The sequence below is a fragment of the Mustela nigripes genome, chromosome 18 (assembly GCF_022355385.1).
Source record: "Mustela nigripes isolate SB6536 chromosome 18, MUSNIG.SB6536, whole genome shotgun sequence".
Classification (NCBI taxonomy): Eukaryota; Metazoa; Chordata; class Mammalia; order Carnivora; family Mustelidae; genus Mustela; species Mustela nigripes.
In genome coordinates this window covers 28,734,537-28,753,149 of record NC_081574.1, presented here as the reverse complement: position 1 = coordinate 28,753,149, position 18,613 = coordinate 28,734,537, and the positions used below count along the sequence as shown (strand labels likewise).

At 40.6% G+C, this 18,613-nt stretch overlaps 1 long non-coding RNA gene across 1 annotated transcript; it reads right to left on the bottom strand.

The window, feature by feature from the left end:
- Positions 1 to 950: 950 nt before the first annotated feature.
- LOC132006512 (uncharacterized) lies at positions 951 to 4,258 on the bottom strand. Its single transcript, XR_009401121.1, has 3 exons — positions 4,178 to 4,258; positions 1,941 to 2,074; positions 951 to 1,614 (listed from the first exon to the last, which is right to left on the bottom strand). It is a non-coding gene; the product is annotated as an uncharacterized LOC132006512 (long non-coding RNA).
- Positions 4,259 to 18,613: the final 14,355 nt, after the last annotated feature.

The following is an 18,613-nucleotide window of genomic DNA, read 5'->3' as shown; positions in this document are numbered from 1 at the left end:
TCATATCCCTGATGCCTATTGTAAAGTCAGGCTCAATAAATGAAGGTTGATGGATGTTTACACTAACAAACCTTGAGAAAGTTTTTCTGACATAACCCAAGTAGTTGCAGTGTAACACAAGAAACAATCAGACAGTGGATGTCTACACTAGCAAAAGCATTGGATAAGATGCCCATTTTTAGGCAATGCTTCTGTAGCTGCTTTGCCGCCTACTCATCACTTACACAAAATGAAAAGCACAGTCCCTATTTTCAGTGATGAACATCCGCAAGTTGTCAGAAACTGAAAAACAATGACTCGGGTTCTAGGGAGACAGCTCAGTCCCGAGTCTGAGTGGAAACGCACCTATGGCAGGCACTCCATATACCATCTCTAATCTCAGTCAGTGTCTCCAAGCTCACACCGCTTGCCGAAGCCCTGCACATGGGTTCTGAAAATGGTTGGCTGTGTTTGCTCTAGAAGAAAGCAGAACGTATCATTCACTGCTAGTCTTCAGCAAGTGACTAGATTTCTCTACTTCTTTGGACATGATGAAGCAAAGGGAACGTGATGACAGTCTCTGCTCCACTGGTAAGCAGAAATAATTCTATATTCCAGAAACTCTGAATTCTTAAGGGTATCTTAAAGAAGAGTAAGGCTCTCATCACTTGAAAGGGAATTCCTGTGGACTGGGAATCTGGCCTAGGGTGATTTTTTGTGGTTCATGGAATGAGTCAAGATTAGGTTGCAAAATCCACCAACAATAATAGTAGCACTGTCCTAAGGCTGAGACACACTGATTTGAAAATGCAAATCAGAAGACCATAGTCAAGAACAGGATGAGGTGATTTTACTGAACAACTTTCTTGCCCATTTGAACCTATAGTGCATTCAGTTTCTAGACACGCGGGTCGCTCTCAGATTTAAAATTGTAGGCCTACAAGAAAAATCATGCACGTACACTATATGGATGCACATTGTAAAATAAGAACTTTAATGAATTTACACTTATTCTTGAAAACCATACATGGTATCCATAAAGAACAATGACAGGACCCAGAATCCTGGATACGCAGCTGTAGCAAAGGAGTGGATGGATGGTTAAGCAGGTAACAGATGTAGTATGTCCGATGTCTGAGAAGAAATGGCCACACTGTGTGCGAGAACGTCTCGTATTGCCAGTGTAGGACATTGCGCGTGTATGTGTATCAAACAAACAAAAAGAGAAGAGAAAGGGGGAAACATGATTAAAATGAAGTTCTTATTTTCTTCTGTTAGAAAACAAAGCATTATTTCTTCCTGGATTAATAACTGGGTATCTCGAAGCCAAGTCATGTTCTAACAATTTCCCTGTAATTAGAAACATACGTATCTGCATACGTTACTGCCAAAGTACGTAGGTATTTTACTGGCATTAGTAATCAGCATATGGCAGGGGAAGCACTGCCAGTGCGCAGAAGGCTTCACAGTGTTAGGGCCAAAGTGGTAAAAGGAGGCCGAGACTTGTAGGATGAGGCAGAGACATGGTCCCAGGAAACTGGAGTCTCAAACACTTACCTTCACATTTTAGCCCACTTTGCCAAGCCTGAAGCTGTGGTTGCTTCTGGCCATTTCCCCTGGTTGGGTCCCATCATTCTACAAAACAAAAAGAAGAGAAACTCTAGATAAATATCCTTTTATATCCCCAATCCTATTCATATTATAAAACATACAGCTTGTTACTTTTTCTTGAAAAAAATACCTCATTTCATTCCACCCTCAGATCACTAAGGTCCAAGCATTACTATGCTGATTGGCATAGACCCTGGTGTTAATGCAGCCAAAGCTTATTTACAAAAACCGTCACGCATCGGAGGGAATAAACCAGCTTCCGTATGCACTGCTCATCTATGCTTTCCAACAGTGGACAAAATACGACTAGGTCCTATCCCAAAAACAAAACAAAGCCAAAAACAACTTACCTGGAATGAGAGTGTCTGCAGACATTTCTCTAAGTCTTGAACCAACTGCCCCATATAGGAGGCAGATCCAACACACAGACATCTTCAGGTGAAGTCAGGGGTCCAGGACAACCCATTATTGTTGATTATTGTTGCTGAAATAAAAGCTGGGTCTCCGTCAGGGAGTGAGGCAAGGATCAGGAATTACTGGGGCACTGTCATAAGCACAGATTCTGTGGACGTGCTGTGTAGTGACACCTCAGCTCCTCGTACCTAGTTTTAGTAACTTGCTGGAGGAAACCAGTGGCTGACAGAGCAGGAGGGAGAGCTGGTCCTTTTAGGAAGGGTGTACTCCTTTCTTGCCTAAGTGTGAAAACCTCAAGCAGGAAAATCTACAGTTCTGTGGGTGGTGAGAGTCCCCAAATGGGTCATCTGTTCAAGCTCTGCTAAGCCAACCTCCTAAGAAGCCTCTGGTTGAAATATGCTCCTAAGGTCAGCCAACACATCCCAATGATGAGACCCCAGCTTTAGAACCAGTGAGGCTGATCTGTGATCTGTATAAACACTGTTTCCAGGCTGATTTTAAAAGAGATCTGGAAGAAGAAGGAGGAAGAAAAAAAAAAAAAAAAAAGAACTCATTCCAATAAAGTGTGGACACCTGGGTTCGAAGAGGTAGATTTCATTACCCTTCATCCATACCCGTTTCCCTTCCTGGGCATGGAATTATACCTTCTCCAAGGCACTAAAGTCAGATTTGGATTGACTTGCTCTACCACTGAAATGGCCATAGGAATGGAAGTGATGTGTCTGATAGCCAGACAGAAGCTTAAGTCATCGTTTGTTCTATGACTGAGGTCTACCTTTGTCTTCGCCTGTGTCATAATGGACGCCAGTATTAAAGGAGACTCCTCCATCAGTGCAGGTCCCGCTAGCTAATGACATAGAGTAGAACCACCTGCTGATACTCACTGAGCGTGTTGCGTAATTGAAAAATAAATCTTGGTTTTTGTAAACTGCCAAGACTTTGGGGTAGTTTGTTACCACAGAACGGTCTAGACTATTCCAGCTGAAATGAATAACAACTCGGAAGAAAACAACTATGTGGCTGAAATGTCTCTATTCTGTTCATATCATATTTATAAGGTACACAGCATAAGTGATTAAACATCTGTCAATTTCCTGATGTTGAGGATCTTTCCCCAACAGATAACTCAAAGAGAGCTCATCTTGTCTCATATGTTAGAACTTTTTTTTTTTTTTTAGATTTTACTTATTTATTTGACAGAGAACACAAGCAGTGGGGAGTGGTAGGCCGAAGCAGAGGGAGAAGCAGACTTTCCACTGAGCAAGGAGCTTGATGTGGGGCTCCATCCCAGGACCCAGGGATCATGACCTGAGCCGAAGGCAGACGCTAAACCAGCTGAGCCACCCAGGCATCCCGAACATCTTATAATCAGTTGATAAATTGTGATTTGCCTCATTATGTGATTTAAAACTGAAATGCTCATTTTTTTTTCTTTAGTGCTGAAGGAGCTATCAAATTAAGGTAGTTGGATGGACTGAAAATAGGTCTACCAATAGGTTGATACCCCCAAAATGGGACAGGCAAGAAAACTGAATTCTGCATGCAACGAAATCTAACAGAATGACTGGCAAATTGACAAGGTTGTTGGTTTGAAACAAGCTTTGACATTTTGCCTCACTTACAGCCCCACTGCTATAGAGATGTGCCCATGGGCCATGGGAAAGGCAGCTGCCATGGCTCTATGACGTCACGTCTATAAAGATTCTTTTGAGTTTGTAAGAAAAGACATTGAAGGGCTGTGATCCTAGGGAAAATAATCAGGGCAACAGAAAACCAGAAAGATCACTAAGCAGGGGGGAGAAGACATATTTAATCCCATTTCCAAAGAAAGAGATATTCAATTATTTCCTGTGGTTTTTCAGGGAAGACGATGTACGGGAAAGCCGTGTGATAGGGAAAAGTAACATAACAAACGTCACAATGGTTTTCCTAGCTTTTCTTCAGGATTAAAGAGTTAAAGTTACACCAGATGTGGAAGGGCAACAGATGGGTGCATTCTGATGACTTATAATGTTGGATGATAAAATGACCTAAGACTCTATTTAGAGAAATAGAATAGCCACACGTGGGCTGTTTACAGATGTAGAAATATCATGATAAGCAAATGTAGGCAGTTCAAAGGAATGATTAAGAGAAAAAAAAAAAAAAGAAGGACAAGTGGATAAATACGGACCTGATGTTGTTGCGAAGACGTAGTAGAACTCCTGCATGGCTAATATAAACACAGACGACCTCTGCGTTTGCTCAACTTTCGTCTTCAAGACAGGAAACAGCAACTGATCTTTATCGGGAAAGTAGAATCTTCCACTTGCCTCTGCTGTGCTGACATTATGGTGTATGTCAGGGCCTGGCGATATCACTATCTCTCCAAAGCACATGCTGACAGCCTGATAGGCACTTGAGAGAGCTTATCCCGGGCATAGGCTTTGTGTGCCACTGGGACAGTATGGCCAACGTCACGGTGTGGGGCCACAAGCGCGCATGTATGATATGGAGCTGGGCGGGGGGCGGGGTGGTGATAGTGAGAGAAGCGCCCTGTGACAGCACTTTCCATGTCCGTATTCACCAATTCATCCTGTTCACAAATTTAAACATCCTCTAGGGTAATGTTTACCACTTCACAAACAAACACGCCAACGAGCAATTGTTTCGTGCATGAGGGTAGCTAGGGAGTCCTATATTCTGGACAGACTATGAACTAAAACACAAATAATTGTTTATGAATTGCACAATATTTTACGTCAGAAAAGTTTCAAACATCTGAACTATTTTTTTTCCCTCTGGTTCTGATAAAAATGGATTCGGGTCTTTTTTCTTTTCCAGGGCGCACTGAATCACGCACACATCCATCGTTGATATGATGCTTTAAAAATCCATGTGGAGAGTTCACAGTAACCTACTGTGACTGGTGGACATTCTCTTCCCTCCCTACTCTGGATATCTGTTGAGTTGTTATTTCTCCCTAAATGAAGTCACCTACATTCACCTTGCATTTATTTCATGCTGCATGGTCCATTTGGTCTGGACTCCAAAAGAGATCTCAATATGGAATAAATTCTTATGGCTCTTACTTTTCTCACCTACCATCACACTTGCAGAAAACACCTTTATTTTATGTTTCTCCATAGCCATTATATAGAGTCAGAATCCTGTTTGTTAGAGTCATGGTGCGATGGTTTTCCTTAGGTGTACTCTCATGAAAGGGACTTGAATTCCATCTTCTCGCTCCCAATTCTACTTCTGTGTATGTATCCCCACGAGAACGATGGTATTCATACTCATTCTCCCTCCTATTCCAAATAAATAAATTCATATATACTTTAACTTAAGCCTTCTGTTCTGTGCTCTAAGTGGTTTAAACTTTACATGCTAGTACCAGCCACTACCTATTCCATCAGAAACAATGCTACTATAACCTAAACTAAGGGTTGACAAAATTTTTTCTGTAGAAGTTCAGACAGTACATGTTTTCAACTTTGTGGGCAGTATGGTCTCTGCTGTAATTAAACAATGCTGCCCATGTAGCACGAAAGTAGCCAGAGCTGTAATAACTGAATGTGTTCCAATAAAACTTTATTTACAAAAAAAAAAAAAAGACCAGATTGAAGGGGGTGGTTTTGGCCAGTGGCTGTAGTTTGTTGACTGTTGATCTAAAACAAACAGACACTCTTAGCCATACTAACAATTTGTAAGTAAGAGTCTTATCCTGGTGAAATCACATTCACTGATGGCTTTCACATTTCCCCATAGTCTTACTTAGGAAACATAAAAATGCAATACAGTATATTTGAAAGTTGCTAAGAGAGTAGCGCTTAAAGGGTCTCATCACAAGGGGAAAAAAAAAATCTTTCTTTCTCATTTTATTCCTTCCTTCCTTTCTTTTTTTCTTTTTTCTTTTCTCTCTCTTTCTTTCTCTTATTCTTCCTTTTTCTTTCTGTATCTAAACGAGATGATGGATGTTAATTAAACTTATTGTGGTAATCATTTTGCAATTACATGTAGGTCAAGACATTATGCCGTATACCTTAAACTTATACAGTCAATTGCATCTCAATAAAACTGGGGAAAATCAATGCGGAGAGAGAATAACTACTTTCTAAGCCAGACTCTATGACAGCTATTAAGAAAACTGACATTCTAACCTCTCCTTCCCCAATGAATATTGGCAGCATTGATACAAATCTTCCTCCAAAAAAATGCATTTAGATGTTTTCTTTTACTCTTTTCTCAGTTCAGATGGTATCACCCCATTTCATGTCCTTGGCATTCAGCAGTACCTGTCTAGCCAATATGGGCTACAGAAATGTTTCTGATATAGAGTAAATCATAGAAACATAAAGCCATAGAGGGCTTAAATCATAATGGTAGCCAACTTTTTCCTCTTTTTTTCTTTTTAAGATTTTATTTATTCATCTGCCAGACAGAGACCACAAGTAGGCAGAGAGGCAGGCAGAGAGAGAGGGGGAAGCTGGCTCCCTGCTGAGCAGAGAGCCCAATGTGGGGCTCAATTCCAGGACCCCGAGATCATGACCTGAGCTGAAGGCAGAGGCTTTAACCCACTGAGCCACCCAGGTGCCCCTTTTTCCTCTTTTTTTTTTTTTTTTTTGCAAACTTAAACACAAGCTTTTAATATCCAATTCTGATTCATTGTCCAAACAAAGACAAGTCACCACTAAAACTTCAGAAGACCTTACTTAGTATTAAAAGTTTAAGCCAAATTGATAGAAACAGTACCAAGATGTAACTATGTTTTCTTTTGGGTTAAATCATCTAATGGGACAATTTAAGGAAAAAAAAATTCTTTAATTCAAAATCACATAAGTCAATACCTCTCTGTAAACAGTCTGATGGCTTGCCTATGTATTTTGGACAACTTATCTGATGGAATTCCTAACACAAAATTTCATCAGATGATAGCCACCTTTTAATGAGCATCTATAATGTGCCAAGTATAATGCCAGGAACAATAATATATTACCTTGCTTCCCTTCCATGCATCCTATCAATGAGGAAACCAATGTTCAAATATATTGATTGAATTACTCGAGATTCTAAAACTCATAAAAGGCAGATCTGGGACTTCCACCAAGTCTCCTGATTCACTCTAACATACTCTTTGCACTGAAGTTGTAGCACTTCATCTTGATCTTTGTTTATCAGATTTTCCTGATTCCTTAGCACAATACTGAAGATCAGTGCTTTTGATATAATTGAAGCCCCCAAAATGAGTACCTCTAATTAACATTCAATATGAAGATACTTTGAGAAATCATGGTGAAGTGTATTGCGCTCAAGGCTAAAAGTGGCACATGCTCCAGCACCTTCTGGCTGGCCTTGGGCTTGTTGGCTCAAGAGGCCTGGGACAAACACCATTCAATGGGTCCTATTCACACTGGTCCTTCATTATAAAGCTAGTGTAATAACACACATGTGAAAATGAGGGGTACACAAAGGACACAGAAGTTGAAGGAATAGCCTGGAGAAGACAGTGTTCACTCTTACTCACAGAAAATAACTTGAGACACCAAGAGGAGGACATATGGATGTACTGTCCAGAACCAGCTAACCAAGTCAGTTCCCTATACCAGGTTTGCTGCTTGATAGTTATTTAGAAAGAGGCCTTATGGGCGCCTGGGTGGCTCAGTGGGTTAAGCCGCTACCTTTGGCTCAGGTCATGATCTCAGGGTCCTGGGATCAAGTCCCACGTCGGGCTCTCTGCTCAGTGGGAAACCTGCTTCCTTCTCTCTCTCTATCTCTGCCTGCCTCTCTGCCTACTTGTGATCTCTCTCTGTCAAATAAATAAATAAAATCTTAAAAAAAAAAAAGAGGCCTTAGGAATTGGGCAGAAGACATAAACTTCTAGAATTCCCAATACTGGCTCATGATAATTTTCTCTTTCCTCATTTTTGTACTTCCTGAGAGGAATGTGAGGGAAGTGTGTTACGGCAGGGTTCAAAACTGATTAGTTGACAACCAGTCAAAAAACTCTGGGTAAGTGAACTTTCCAGAAGAGTAACACTCCCAGTAAATCAATCACGAGTGTCTTCATGGAAAGCTGAATCTAGAGCAAATATCGGAAAATGATATTTTTAAAAAGAAAGAAGGAAAACTGCTGGTATGTACGTATGTGTTTGTGTGTGTTGAGGGGATGGTCTTTGGCACAGGCAGAAGAGAGGAAACGCCTGACTTTGTATCAGGATAATGCTGACCCTATATCTCTGACTTATTTGAATCTCTGCCCAACATGTGTTTGCTTTCATGTGGACTAGGCCCTGTAAATCTTGGCATAATCCGTCAGTGCGAGGAGAAATACATGGCCTAGTGTGTGGCTGTGTCAGGAAGACGAAATTGCTTCTGATGAAGTGTGAGGTCTCTTCAGTGACCTGTCCTGGGGACAATAACCTTTAAAACACACCAAAATCGAAACTGTAAAAACATTACTGCTGAAGGCAAGGGGATCAATACGCCCTAGTGACTTAAAGGCTGCAGGCCACCCAATGATCAGTCTCAGTTGTAGGGTCTGTCCCTCTTGAGCGTGGTCTTCCTTTCACAGACAGGAAGCTTACAACTTGTCCTGAGTCATTTGGGGCACCTCCGAAGGGCTTTCCAGAGGACCTAGCACATCGGGAGTGTAAATGAGAGAGTAATTTAAACCACGTGAAAGTTTGGCTTCTTTTTCAAACCTGCGGGAAGTCTCATTATTTCATAGTTGGTTGTTACGCGGATTCAAACAGTGTGCTATGAGTTAAACCAGGTCCCCTGACACAGAACAACTGCATTCAGTTATGGTCTGTTAGGCATGGCTAGAATGTAACATAAAAATCATTAGACCTTCCTCCATTCCCCCTCTCACTTTGGTGAAGATCAAAAACATTAACTGTACCCAGGGTGGACAAGGCTGGGGGGGGGCCGGCATGCGATCACAGTGTGGGCGGGAAGGAATCTGGTATGACCCTTCTAGTGGGTAGAGGGGCACTATGTTTAGAGTCACAACATCTCTAAATCTTCTGATTCAACCATTCCATTCCCAGACATTTATCGCAGAGAGAAAATTGGCCCAGATCTCGGAGATGTATGCACGAAGTTCATCAGAGCACACTTTATGAAAGCAAACATATTGTAAACACCTCCAGTGTCTATCAACAGGAGATTGGTTAAATGGCTTCGCCAACAGTATTTACCATCCACGGCAGATTCAAAACAATAGTGGTCTTTATAGTCATCAATGGGAGAAACCATCAACGATGCGGTAATTTGTGAGGAATTAGGACAGGAACAAAGACCAAGTGATGAAACAACATATATGATATGTAGGTATATAATGCGCATAGAATGCAAACACAGGCTGCTCCAGAGTTAGGAAGTTTGCATTAATGCTTTACTTTTTTTCATTCTCCTCTTTATGATGTGATTTCCCATGTATCTGCAAGAATTTTGGTTATCAGCAAAAATTAGCAGAGCGCACGACCAATTGAGGTGTTTTTTTCTCTCCCAGCACCTGCCTGATAAAGATGTTCCACTGCGGGTGTTCAATGATTTGCATTTTCCCCAGGAAAGCGCCATCACAAAGCACCGGCACACAGGAAGAAAAAAAGCTTTGGGTCTGTGGTCTGCACTGCATTAGCTACTCTAAAGATAGAGGAATCAATAACTAGGCTCTAATAGCTTGTTAATCATCACGCTGAACTTCAGTTTCGCTTTTATAAAATAATCTTGGAACGGTAATAGCCTAGCCGCTTCACATTGCTTTTCTTTCTGGGGGTTACATGAACATGACCTCACTCATCGCTCGGTGTGTCCATGAGCTCTAGCTGCCAGCAATTACCTTCCTGTTTAAAGACAGGCGTTCCAGGCTGAGAGACGGTAGGGCTTTGGCCAGAACCTGCAAATGCTATGCCGGAGGTGGACAAGGAAAATCTATCTTTTTCTGCCTTTGGCTACTGTTGTGTGGTCGATGTTTTCCATTTCTTGATCCGCGGACCACGGGGTCAACTTTTGAGCATCTGACATGTGGTCCCTTGTCTAGCTTACTCTCGAAAATAGTCATCTTAATTCAGATTAAACCCTCTCTCCCTCTTCCTCAATTCTGGGGACTGCAGCAAAGGATTTAGGGAGGTCTGATGTGGTTTGGGACAAAATTGTTACACTGTACAGGATATAGCAAAGGCATAGTGTCACAGTGAGATTCAGAAAGCCCTTATGTGAGTTAAAACTTGACAAATTCCTGTATGCCAGTCATCCCATTTTTAGGTACGGGTCAGAAAAAGGAGAGATGAGTACGGTCCCCTACCAATCAAGTGGCAGGGACAAAAGGACAGGAAGCATGCCTAGGCAGCTTTGTGACTTTGAGGCCATGGCTGGATGCCCCAAATCCCTCCCAGCAAATCTAGGTGAGACACCAGAAAAAGGCCGATGGCAGAAATTGTCCTGGATCTTCAAGCAGAAATATGGAAAAGGAAGTTTTTGGAGTTTTCCCTTTTTTTGAAGCTTCAACATAAAATGAGAGAACAATAACCCCAAACAACCTCTTTCTCCCAAGGGAAAGTGGACCCACAACTTCCATTAAACACAAAAGAATGCGACCCACCCCACAGGGACCACATGGCCCTTGCCTCTGTCCGATGAGGGCTCGGTGCTGAAAATTCTCTGCCTGCACCCGATAAGTGGACCTACACACAGCATGAGCAGTGACAGGGACTTCAGCCTTTGACCCGTCTGAGAGGATCACCTTCCTGAGGCAAAAAGTAGCAGAATCAGGCACCTGGCGTTCTCAGATGCCATCGATGGATGGTGTGAACTGTCCCTGTGGGGCTTTTATGTTTCCATCTGTTTATCAGGACTAATGAAATAGAATTTTATTAATTCAGCATTAAGCAGGTATGAAGAGTCGATAAGGATTTACTCCACAGATTTTCTGGACTGTGGAGAGAGATACACAGTGTTCAGTTTGCATATATGTAAAAGAACAGATGCTTGTGTTATGATAAGGTATTTTAGCCAAGCTTTAGGCTGTAGCTAATATAACCTCTTATTTACCTTGGCACACAGTATTAATTGAATTGGCATTTTAAAAATGATTTGTATTTTCTCTTATTTTCAAATAAGAGTCTAACTATCAACACAGAGGGTACAGTTTTGGGTGATTCAGGTACATGTAGAATGACCTATAAACTTGATTCTCTGTACCACTCTGGGTCCATTATTTTTCCTGCCTAAAGGTATTTAAGGAATACCCTTAAGTACTTGGGTATTTAAATACTTGGCCTAATAGAACCAACTGACTGAGAGTCTAGTTCTATTTTATATGAATGTAGCCCAGTGACCCTTGATTCATCTTGGAATAGAGCAGTGATATAGAAAACACATTGTATTGGCCATTGGTTCAGGGACCATTTTAGAGAACATATTCACTACTCAGAGAGTGTTAGTTTGCTATCATACAAATGGGGAACTCAGTTCCAGCACACTCTGCAGATCAGTGTGTAGATATTAACAAGGTCAAGTACCATAAGATCTCATACATTTATCCTCCCTAGAGTTGCAGTGGAGCTGCAACTGAAAGCCGTCCCTTATCACCTGCACCTTCGCCCATTCAAGGTAAACACTTTAATTCCGTTGATTATTTGTAAATTCCCACCTTGTGATTCTGATCCTTAATAAAGGCTCTAAGAAATCCATCTCTCAAGTGCTGAAATAAAGTCTCAAATAACACAACCATAGTCCCAAAACTATTTCTGGGGTGAGAAGGACATCACCCCAGAGGTTTTAGGAAATGAAGTACATGGAATGTACACACTAATTGTACCACATTCTGGGCTCATAAATGTTAAAATATGAAGAGTGTATCTTTTTTTTTTTTAAAGATTTTATTCATTTATTTGACACAGAGAAAGAGATCACAAGTAGGCAGAGAGGCAGGTGGGGGGTGGGGGGGATGCTCGCTGCTGTGCAGGGAGCCTGATGTGGGGCTTGATCCCAGGACCCCAAGATCATGACCTGGGCTGAAGGCAGAGGCTTAACCCACTGAGCCACCCAGGCGCCCCTGAAGAATGTATCTTAGAATCATGGAAATCTAATGCTTGATAGAGCTCATCAAATTTCGACATGAATGGTATAAAAACATTTCATCTTTAAATATCTCTACTCAACTGAACTGAAATGCTGCCTTTTGAGAAGTTTTAGATTATAGGAAAATTTTTTCTTAACATGTATAATTACTGACAAATAAACAGCTTTACATTCAACACACTTCTACTCTGAGCAGTAAGTATTTGCACATGTATGTGTTTTCTTCAGATGAGCTGTTATATTTGGGGGAACTTTACTTAAGAATAGATCTTATAGACGTCCTTTTAATAAGTCTAAAATTGCCCTGTCCAGTAGTCATAGGTGGCTATGGAGAACTCGAAATGTGGCTAGTCCAAACTCAGATGTGCTGTGTCAAATGTACTAGATTTCAAAGACTTAATGCAAAAAAAGAGTGTAAGTTTTTATACAGATACATATTGAAATGGCAATATTTTGAATATACTGGGTTAAATAGAATGTATTATCAAAATTAATTTGGCTTGTTTCACTTTACCTTTTTCAATTTGGCTATTAAAATTTTTTAAATTATGTATGTGACTCAATTTATATTTTTATTGGCTAGCTCTAGCCTAGAAGAATTCGATTAGTATTTAACTACTTTACAGATGAACACATTCCTCATTTGGATCCAATAGCTGCTATATGATCAAGCATTATAAACAAACATTGCTCTTGTTTTTAGTCTTTCAAAACATTCAGTCTGAAGCTCTTAACTTTGAGAAATGATACATATATATCATTTTCCTGTGCTTTCTCTACTGGCTTTGGTTAACATGAAATAACCATTAGGATTTATCTTAATGCTATTATTTTAGTTTTTCAAGATAAGTTCAATAAAGTTGATTTGTAAAAGGTGTATAGAAAAACATATCAATGACTAATAAAAAATATTGTGGTGAATATACTTTTCTAATCATTAAAGGGAATGATAAACATGATTACAACGATAAAGAGGAAAATTTCTAAGAGGAATGGCACTGGAACAACTTCTCCATAAAGTTATTTTTGTACGTGTATTTCACAAAGTAAAAAAATTTATCCCTGAGGTCAAGGATGTATAGCTTCTTCCATTTCCTTTCTAGTGGTTAGAAAAGATCTTGAAAATATTCTAACACTTTCTCCAAAAGACCAAAAAAGGAAGTTCAGTTAAAAAGGATAACATCCGTATATCAGATTGGGTTGATGTGTGAAACGGTGGATCAACAAAATGTTCTATGTAATCACTGGCCACGTAAACAATTTCATGAAGTCTCCTGTAGATCTATACCTATGTTAATGTTGTTATTGTTGCTATGACACCAGACAGGTCTTCTTCCAGCTCTTTCCCTCAATGTACATTTCCTTCTAGAATATTCTCCAGAAAACTGAGAAATATATCTCTCATGATGTAACAAAAGGCCATCTATTTAGCTGCTCCCTGTTGCTCACCAATACTTGCTGTAGTATTCTAATATTTATTAAACTGGGGAGAGTTCACACCTTCACTGCCAATTAATTACCCAAGAGCATGCTTGATCAACACTCTCATGCTGTTTAGTTACCCGAGAGTGACTAATCACAGAGCAGCTGATACTAGTGCTGTTTCTCCTGTCTTCATTCACATCTTGAGTGGAAGGCACACCCTGGCAGACTAAACTGCTCAAGATGGTGTTTTTCTAGTAATTCTAATAGTGTTTCTGTGTCCTGTCATACAGCTCAACTACCATGTAAGCCAAGAAGGCCTTTCCCTTTTCCCCTTAATGGAGGCAGAGATTCATTTGCATGACTTAAAGCCTCACACCAGCATATTCATATTCAGAATCATCTGGCAGGCTTGTTAAACCACCTTGGAGTTTCTGATTCAGGAGGTCTGGGATAAGGCCAAAGCATTTACATTTCTAACAAGTTCCCAGGTGATGCTGTTGCTGGGGTTAGAAGACTATTGGAGAACCACCATCTTAGATATCTGTCCTCTCATCACTCCCACATATGCCCTCAGAAAATGGTCACATCACTCCCAGATATGCCCTCAGAAAGGAAGGAAAGAAGGAAAGGAGGAGAGAGTACAGGGGGAATGGAGGAAGTGAGGAAAGAAGGGAAAGGGAGAGGGAGGGAAAGATGGAGAAAGATAAAGGGGAAGGCAGGAAGGGAGGGAGGAGGGAAGAAGGAAGGAAGGAAAGGAAAGGAAGAGGGAGGTGGCTGACAAGGATGGAGAAAAAGCAGGCAGGAAGGAAGGCAGTGAGGAGGCCATTATTGAAGGGTTACTAGAGTCTGGTACCACGCTTAACACTCAAGTCAAACACAGCTTATGTCGCTAAGATCATTTAGTACTCATGACATTACAAAGATAGGTGTTATGATACACGTTTCTAGATGACAGATAACGAGGCTTACAATGGATAAATAACATCCAAAAGATTCGCTAATTGGTAAGCAACAGTCATGATATGAGCCCAAGTAGGCTGATTCTAGAACCCTCGCCATAATGCTATGCTGATAGTTTAGCAACTATAGTTGTTTAGACATGGATTAGACATGGATTGAGATGTTTAGTTTAGACATGGATTGAGATGTAGGGATTGAATTGAGTAAAATGAAGGTTGGGCTGGAAGGATGTGAAGAAAATTAGAAGGAAAAAGAAAAGGTAGAGGAGATTGAAGTGAACATGGAAACAGGTATTTATGTAAAGGGACGGTTAGAGAATTTGCAGTCATTTCTACAAACTTTATGTGGTCTTAAGCATTCGTGTTCATATATTGGTTGCCTATTAGAACTGCCAGCAAGTCTACTGGAGAAAAAACATAGGGCTAATTGCTCCCTTCATGTAATAAACATAATGATTCAGATATAAGGAAGAAGCAAGCAAAGAATCACTGAAGAGGATATCAAATTCACAAAAAATCGAACACAAATTGATGGTAATTTGAGCATCTTGCAAATTCTTCGCTTCACATCTCCTTTTATATAGTAATACCTATTTTTTTTAGAACATATTCCCCACAGAAATACACTACAGAAAATAGACCCAACCAAGTAGACTTTTGTTCAAATGCTTTCTTCCAGCAGATGTCTTAATTTGCTGAAAAGCATATGACTGCTCTTAGTTTATCTGCTCCAGGGTGAATGAGGGCACAGGTAGAAAACCCACCCAGGCTGTTCTGCAATGTGCAAGTTTTCTTCTTACCCTTCTCCTGCTACCTAGTTGACCTTTCCAATAATAAATAACTCCTAGGTTGTCAGGTTCAGGAGAGATAACGTAGGGGAATTAGTTATAAACTTGAAGGTTTCAAGAGGTTGGAGTGCAGCCCAGTTTGGACCCAGACAGGCTGTAAGGTGGAGCATGGATTGTTCTTACTGGCGGGTGTCCTAAGATGTTCTAAAAGGCTCCTGACCATCAATGCCTTGGGGGGCTCACAGGGCCTCAATTAGTTTCAGGACCCTTGGAAGTGTTGGCATTGCTGGCTCTGTCCCTTGGTCCGTTGGTTTTTGCCTGTCTGCATTAAGGTGAGAGCCAAAATGCCACAAAAACACAAGATCCATCTGTTCAGCTCAACCACCTCACTTCAAAATGGAAATAAAGACATTGGCCCTCCTCTGCTTACTAGGGCAATACATTTTCCCAACCTATTTTCTTACCACTCTAAATGCCGATTTCATAGAACAAGGTTGGAAAGTCTATGGATAATCATGAACTTGGGCTGCTCTTCCAGCTCAGGAGGCAGAAGTATCAGGTTGGAGGTTTTGATATGCAACGGGAATCATGACAGAGATCCCTGAAAACCAGGCCCTCCCACGTCACCTCTGCCAGACAGAAAAAGGAATGTTTCAGGGACTATCTTGGTGGGGGATATTTTATTGTTGAAACCACCTAAATATGATTTTGCTCCTTTTTGTGGTAGTTTACCTCTCCTTCTACCATGATAATGTTGATGATATGCCTGAAAAACAGATGTTTGAATCCTGACGTCACTTCAAGCCATTTTCAGAATTGTAGGATCATGTAACGTTAGAGTTCAACAAAATTCCTGCCCTGAAACAAAATTGTATACAGAAGCCCATTATGTAACACAGGTCAAAGTTAAGGCACTTTGGTTCTATCCAGTTTAGGCAGTCCAGAGACTCTAATCCCAACCTGGCCCATGGGGGGACTTCAAAGGAACACCCAGGGCTGAGTAGGGCACAGTGAGAACACCAGTGACCTCATCCGGGGACTTCATTTTAGCCATGAGGTCCCTAAGCTTAGCGGGTTTATTCCAAGGTCACATAGGAAATTAGTGGCAGGGTGTTAGAGACTAGGACTTCTGCTCCAAGTTTAGCTCTCTCCACAACACAAGACAGCCTGGTGAATGGGTGAGGTGTGTTTTCATAGCTAAGACTCGTCTGTGTAAAAGCGTTATTTTAGAAAATAAACCTGGGGCACCTAGGTGGCTTAGTGGGTTAAAGCCTCTGCCTTTGGCTCAGGGCATGATCCCAGGATCCCAGCGGGGATCCTGCTTCCCCTTCTCTCTCTGCCTGCCTATCTGCCTACTTGTGATCTCTGTCTGTCAAATAAAAAAAAGAAAAAGAGAAAAGAAAATAAACTCAAACTGCACTTCTTTCTGTCTTGGATCAAAGTCCTATTTTGCAAAACCTTGACCACCCATAAACAGCTGAAAATGTACTGTCTTATCCTTTAGGAGTCCCTGAAGCCTTTTGCTAAGGCAAGGATGGACAACAGTGAGGACTGGCCTATGGTTGCCCCTCTCCTCCCTTTCTGGAGTCCTTCTCCACACACTCTCTAAAGACACCTTCCTCTGTTTTCCAAAATGACAGCCAGCTTATTTGCCCAATGGATCCATGCAAATGGCATGATGTGGAATAAAGGTTTAAAGAAAGGATTGCTCTTAACAAACTGGTGGTTACCAAAGGGGAGGCGGTGGTGTGTGTGTGGGGGGGCAGGAAACAGGTGCAGGGGATTACAAGTACGCTTATCATGATGAGCACTGAGTGATGTAGAGAACTGTAGAATCCCTATATCGGACACCGGAAACTAATATGACACTGTATGTTAACTATACTGGAATTAAAATTAAAAACTTAAATAAGCAAAAATAAAGGATTACTCTTTAAGGAGCATATTTTGTAATTACCTTTACATTAAAGGAAAATTTTAATGGCTAAAGTTTCAGACCCTACAGAAAGAAATGGGAGTGAACATTTAAAAATAATATTTATTATTTTTATTTAAATTAAAATTTTAAAAATGCATATTTAATGTAGAAAACTTGATAAAATGGAAAAGTGAAAATTAGCCATATTTTCCAATCCAAAATAGTTTCTGTTAATATTTTGACTTACTTCCCTTCGCTATTATAATGCACTAATGTATACATTCTTTTTCTTTATAAACAGGGTACCCTCCTGGATATAAATTCTTTAAAAAAGATTTTATTTATTTATTTATTTGATAGAGAGAGCACAAGCAGGAGAGAAGGAGAGGGAGAAGCAGGCCCCCCCCCGCCCCCACTGGGTCTTGATCCCAGGACCCTGGGATCATGACCTGAGGCAAAGGCAGATGCTTAACTGACTGAGCCACCCAGGTGTCCTGGAAATACATTTTTTAAAATATATATATTATTTTTTTACTTAGAATGGCTTTAGATTTACACAAAAAATTATGAGGATAGTATTATTGAGCATTCTCAATTCTCAATTGATAATTGATCAAAGATCAATTAACATCTACATTAACATATAGATTTGTCACAATAGGTGAACCAATTTTGACATATTGTTATTAACTAAAGTCTACACTCTATTCAAATTTATTTATTTTTTTACTCTTTCCTGTGTTAGTTCAAGAGTAAAAGCCTGTTACAAGCCTAAGAAAAAGTAATACCCGAATGTAATTCCAGGATCCCATCCAAAATATGACCCCACACTGTCTTCGTTTTTTTAGGCCTGCAACATGCTTTTTACAGGCATAAATTGTGAATGATTACCCAAGTTAATGAGAAGTCCTTGAGAGCATGGTTTATAATGAACATAGTATCCCACTGAGTAACTGTATCCTAGATCATTTAACCGATGACCTCTTCTTCAGCATGTGTCTCAAAGTTTTTACTATAATAAATGTTTTGAGAGGTATCGTCATACTTACATAACCATGATTATTACTTAGGGTACATTCTTAGAACTGGGCAGCTAGTTCCAAGAATATGTACATGCCTATGGCTTCTGGGACACCTTATGGGAGACAGTATCATAGAGAAGGAGCATGAGGACTTGGGAGTGAAATCAGACTCCTATCGGATGCAATGTGGAGCTCTGGGCAAGTGACTTAACTAGTCCCAGTGTAGTTTCCTCATTTTTAAAAAAGAATAACAACCACCATGATAACAACAACAACAACAGAATCTACTGCAGAGGGCCTTTGTGGGGCTTCAGTATAAAAACATACAGGTATGGGGGTTAGAGAGTCAAGATGGCGGAGAAGTAGCAAGATGAGACTGCTTCAGCTAGCCGGAGATCAGCTAGATAGCTTATCTAAAGATTGCAAACA